This window comes from Lycium ferocissimum, chromosome 5 (assembly GCF_029784015.1).
Source record: "Lycium ferocissimum isolate CSIRO_LF1 chromosome 5, AGI_CSIRO_Lferr_CH_V1, whole genome shotgun sequence".
In the NCBI taxonomy this organism is placed as follows: Eukaryota; Viridiplantae; Streptophyta; class Magnoliopsida; order Solanales; family Solanaceae; genus Lycium; species Lycium ferocissimum.
In genome coordinates, this window is record NC_081346.1 from 64364119 (window position 1) to 64369541 (window position 5423).

The 5423-nt window shown below is 35.0% G+C and overlaps 1 pseudogene; it reads right to left on the minus strand.

The window, feature by feature from the left end:
* Positions 1–3513: 3513 nt before the first annotated feature.
* LOC132057063 (probable glutathione S-transferase) lies at positions 3514–4763 on the minus strand (annotated as a pseudogene).
* Between the last annotated feature and the right edge of the window lie 660 nt (positions 4764–5423).

A 5423-nucleotide genomic window follows, 5' to 3' on the forward strand; every position in this document is an offset into this window, starting at 1 on the left:
CCCGAAGAAAGGGGGTCGGACGGGAATATGTACCGATATGCAAAGCATGAAATATAGTAAACAAGATCATAGTCAAAGCCAAGTACGGAAAGTAAATGCAATATTCTAAACATCAAAATGCTTACTTATAAAAATACAAATCATGCATGGGGCTCTTAGAACGGTGGTCGCCCGTCGTTGGCGCCACGCCACAACATCACTTGAAGGTTCATATCTCCGTACCCGACATATCCCCATAACACATCATAGCCTACCAACGCCATAAAAGATAACACCAATATAAACGGAACCCGGCCCTCTAGCGAGGAGCTCGGTGAACCGTAACACAAGATCACACCGGAAAATAACATAGTACGCACGATACATAATCGGCCCGGACTCGGTGAAGGATGTAACAACCATATGTAGTCGTGAGCAACTATATGTTTAAAACACTTTCAAAGACTCAATAAAATATGAAACGAGTCATCATTTAAGAATCATGACGATAGTCAAATCAAATTTCTTTCGTATGTCGTTCGAGAACATATCAAATCGAACTTTAGGACTCGTAGACACGTATCAAACCATAGGAAATAGCTTATGGAAATTATGGGCATAACCGTTACTACAAACCCGATAGGGAAGTAAGTAACCAACTCTCGAGGGTTAAGACAATAATCGCCAAATTCTTCCAAAAGTCATTTGTACTACGCAAGGGAAAGTCTCGGGGCCCACGGACGAGTATCAAACTAGTCCGAGTCCATCTATGAAAGTTGGAGACCTTATTCATTATAGGATCTCCCACGAACGTTTCGAAGCAATCCGAGCTCGTCTATCAAAGTTACGATTGTTCGTAGTTATAGAATCCTTTAAAAACAACATTCTTTATGCAAGATTTGAAAGCCAATTGTACAAAGGACTTAAGAACCATAAATTGACCATATTGCGGACGTTAACATTAAGAAGTAAATAAGAATATTATACGTGCTCGGATCTTAAGAATGAAGTTCCCCCGAGACTCGGACTTACATTAGGACATGCCAAAAGAAAGAAAAGTTAGGCTTTACATACCTCGACCGCTTCCTAGATTAATCCAAACTTACGTCTTGGCTTCTCCAAAATCTACAATAACATCATTAGACGCCAAACATTAGTTATACGCACTTAGGAATCCAATTCTAGGCTAGCACTTTATTTACAAAAATTTGGGCAAAAGCATCTCCCTATAAATTCAACATCCCCGAGATTTCAACTCGCCTAAATCTTCAACAACAATACCAACAACCATTCTAACAACATCAATCATTAATTCAAAACACATTCTAACGCCAATAACTCTTTTCTATACAATTCGACAACATTCCATTTATATTCAAATCACCACATCTAATTAGGCCAACGCCAGGGTCCATATATTCAAATACCAATCCGAAACCATTCAAACAAAATTCAAGAACGTTCTACCAATCCACAAAGTATCAAAACAGCCCAATCAATATACTACATAATTAAGCCTTCCAAATTCAATCAAAACTACAACAACACGTTTGTTTCTTCCAAATCTCATGAACTACAACAACAATCCACATATTAGCAACATTATTCTTATGAATGCAAGAAATTATACTAGTACTCCATTAGCTTCGACAACAAACTACGAACGAATATAACTTCAACTTAATCATTAAACCTTCATTTTCATCATAACATCCACAACAACAACGACTAAAATACTACACAAAATTAGTCCAACATACCTATGGCAAATCAGCCCATTCTCGGTCACACACCACACACATAACTTCCATGATTTTCATCCATTTTCACACACTACAACAACACTCAAACATGCTAAATACAATTAGTTCTTCATTCCTACACACAATATACATACATGCGGCCAAAACCCATATATGACTCAACACTCACAACCATAATTTCACGAGTTTCATTCATTTCTACATACTATCACATGCATAAGCCACCTATAACACATGAAAAATGAGATTGAACCTTACCTTTCTCTTTCAATTCTTCACTTGGCTAAGGTTGAGAACTTATATTGAACCAAGGATTTGCTTTTAACAATTGCTCCATGTTGTTTAGCACCTTCCAAAGAGTAGAAAACCTAGGAAGAATCATTTTTTTGATCAAGTTTCCATGGCCATGGGTTCGGCCACCCATGGCCGAATAGGCCTTCTTTTTCTTTTCTTCATGGTTCTTCATTTCTCTAGAATTGGCAAAGATGACAATTATATTGACTAGTCATCCCTCTTATTTTTATATAAAAACCCCCAACAAATCTAAAGTGCACACATGTGCCCCTCATGAATTTAACTAATTTTGGCCAAATTTTCTTTACAAGTCATGTGCCTAGCCACATGCCCTTTTTATTTCATGAACATTGAATTTTCAACTCTTCACTTTTAGTTTTTAAATTTCATGAAATATTAGTTTCCATAATTTCGCTTTTAACCCCAAATTTTCCTTAATATTCCATTCCAACAAAATAGCGAGCAACTTATGCCTTAAAATAAAATCGATGGTCAAAAATCTCAACCTCGCATCCCGGACTAGTCTTGTCCTTAACTTTTCACGGCTAGCTCGGAATATCCTAATGTACAAAAATGCGGGATATAACAATTACGCCTCTGATTAAAAAAGAGTGTTCACTTAACCTTTATTTTTTTGTCCAAAAAGGATGTTCACTTATCAAATTAAGAAATATTAATCTTATTTTCTTATATTTGCACTTATAAAGTGTTAAGTGACAGAATCTCAATACCTATTTAATTATGGGGCATTGTTAAAACATTTGAAGTTTCAACAGGAACAGTAATTGACTTATCGGAAGTAGAAGGTGGTAGATCTGGATCACCTACTTCATTAGACTGGTTGGACCTAGCACCCAATGCTCCAATTAGTTTAGTCAAATTACTTATTTTTACCTAAAAGTTAGTAATATTTTCTTACGAGGTACGTAAATGGATAAGTGGACACCCTCTTTAAATAGGAGGGAGTTGCATAATTTTTCTCCTTCCTTAAGAGTCGTCACCCACTTAACAAAGAAGACTTATGTGCTTATGTCACCCACTTAATTATGAGTCACCAATTTTTTTATGTTTAACAATATTTAACATTACGGGACCCCGATTCTATCTTTCTTTTTCAGTTCGATGAGGTGTTTAATATGACTAATTATTGTACAATTACAAACACCAAAAAAACAGTAACATGAGACACCTCTGGGTATGTGAAGAGCCAGCTTAGTTAGCTTTCACCGTTTGTATTTTGAGAGTCAAATTTGTTAGTTTTGACGTGAATTTGGATATGAAATTTTTAAGTTTTAAAAAAAAAACTTATATATTTTAAAACTATTTGAAAAATTCATAAGTTACAATAATATAATTTTAAAATATTTAAAAGATATATAAAAAATTATAGTAAAAGAAAATTCGTTTGATTCTCGAAATTCAAATGGTACTATATAAATTTTGAAGGAAGGAGTAGTTTGTTTCTGAGGCGAATTCAAGATCTCGAATCAGTAGATTCTAAATGGCTATGACCTTATAATGTGCTTTTAAATCCACCTCTAATTTTATTGCAACACGAGATCTTTGAAACTTCAAAGTTGAATAAGAGGAGTTCATTTGGGAGCAGATGCAACAGCCTGAAAGATAACTTTGAATTTGGCAAGCAACTCATCTCTTGTAGGTAAATATTCCTTGTTTTCGCTGCATTTGATATATTCATCTCTCCACCGACAAAAATTTGGAAACTTTTCTCTTGTCACCAAAACAACTCCAGATGCTTCTTCAAGGGTCCTACCCAAAGGGCCGCAGCATTTGCAGCAATATCAGCAAATCCAAATTTATCACCCACAAAGAACTTCTTATCCTTGAGCTCATTGTCAAGAACTTTCAGCATCTCACAAACTTCCTCTTTACCTTTGTCTTGCTCCTCTCCTTTGTTAAAGAAAACTTTCTCTATTGCTGGCGTCTGCAAATTAAAACAATCAAAAACTAAGTTTCAATAACAATATTACCCAATTCTGCATATAGGAATATACTTCTACTACAACAACAATATTCAATTCTAAGCAAGTCGGAAGTTGGAATCCCGTTATATGACTCTTTACTAATTAAGATCGCTCTAAGTCCAATATTATACAAAACCAAAAATAAAAGGTAATAGAAGTCCACTATATTTTTCCTTGGCATGAATCTCTAACAAGCTATGACTCCAGAAAGAAAAAAAAAACTAAAAGTAAACGTACAAATATGACTAAAATATATTTCAAATTAGTTGGAGTATATAGCGGTGAAAAGAATTTACCTTTTCTTCAAAAAACTTAGCCCAGAAACGAGCTCTAGCTCGGTCATAAGGGTCTTTAGGCAAGATGGGCGGGCCTTCAAAGGTCTCATCAATGTATTCAACAATTACCATAGACTCACATATGGACTTTCCATTGTGAATGAGCACTGGTATTTTCTTGTGAACAGGATTAGATTCAAGAAGCAGTGGGCTCTTGTTTTGTAGATCTTCTTCTATAAATTCATATTTGACACCCTTAATCTTTAGAGCCCACTCAACTCTGTGACTATAAGGACTATGCCAAAGACCAAGCAACTTCACTTCTGCCATCTCACAACTTTGGCTCTCTGTTTTTTTGCTTAACTATTTTTAGGAACTTTATGTGTTGGTTCTAATCTCTTGAACTTTGGTCTTCTTTTATAGAAAAATAAAGAAGTAAACACAGGTTTTCTTCTTGGACAAGTTAATTTTCTAGTTTAATGTCCTCATATTGACGGAAGACTTTTACTTAAAATATGTGGCTGTGGCTGAAGAGTCCGTACTTATTTGATTGTTTTAAAAATTTACTCGCATCCATTTACTTCAAATCAGTAATAAATATTTCCTCTGCCCAAATTTAAGTGTGCTAATTTGACCAAATATGATAGAAATAAAAGAAGGCTTTTGAATTATCTTGTGGTTCTAAATTATAATTGTGTTTAATTCTTTAAATTTTGTGGTCTTAAACTTATCATGTAGAATGTTGGAATTGAAAAAACCTACTAAATATAGAAAGAGATACTAGGACAAACCAAAAAGGAAAGTAAATACTTAAATTAGGATTAGGACGGAGGGAGTACATAATACTCCTATAAGACTTACTTAACTATGGTCGGTTAATATGTGTTTTCCTTGGGAGTAGCTTTTACCTTTAGATTGGTGCTGCGAGCCTCCATGTATGTTGAGGTCAGTTTGTGTTAAAATACTGGTGTCAATTACAGATTTTCTTAGTATGAGTTACGAGCTCAGGACCTCTAGCCGAAAACTAAGGCGCCTGGCCAATTGATCCACGGCGCTCTTACGTCAAGTAGTGTCATTTTAAAGAATCAATAGGTATTTTCTTTCTGCCTTTCAGTTATATGCACAAA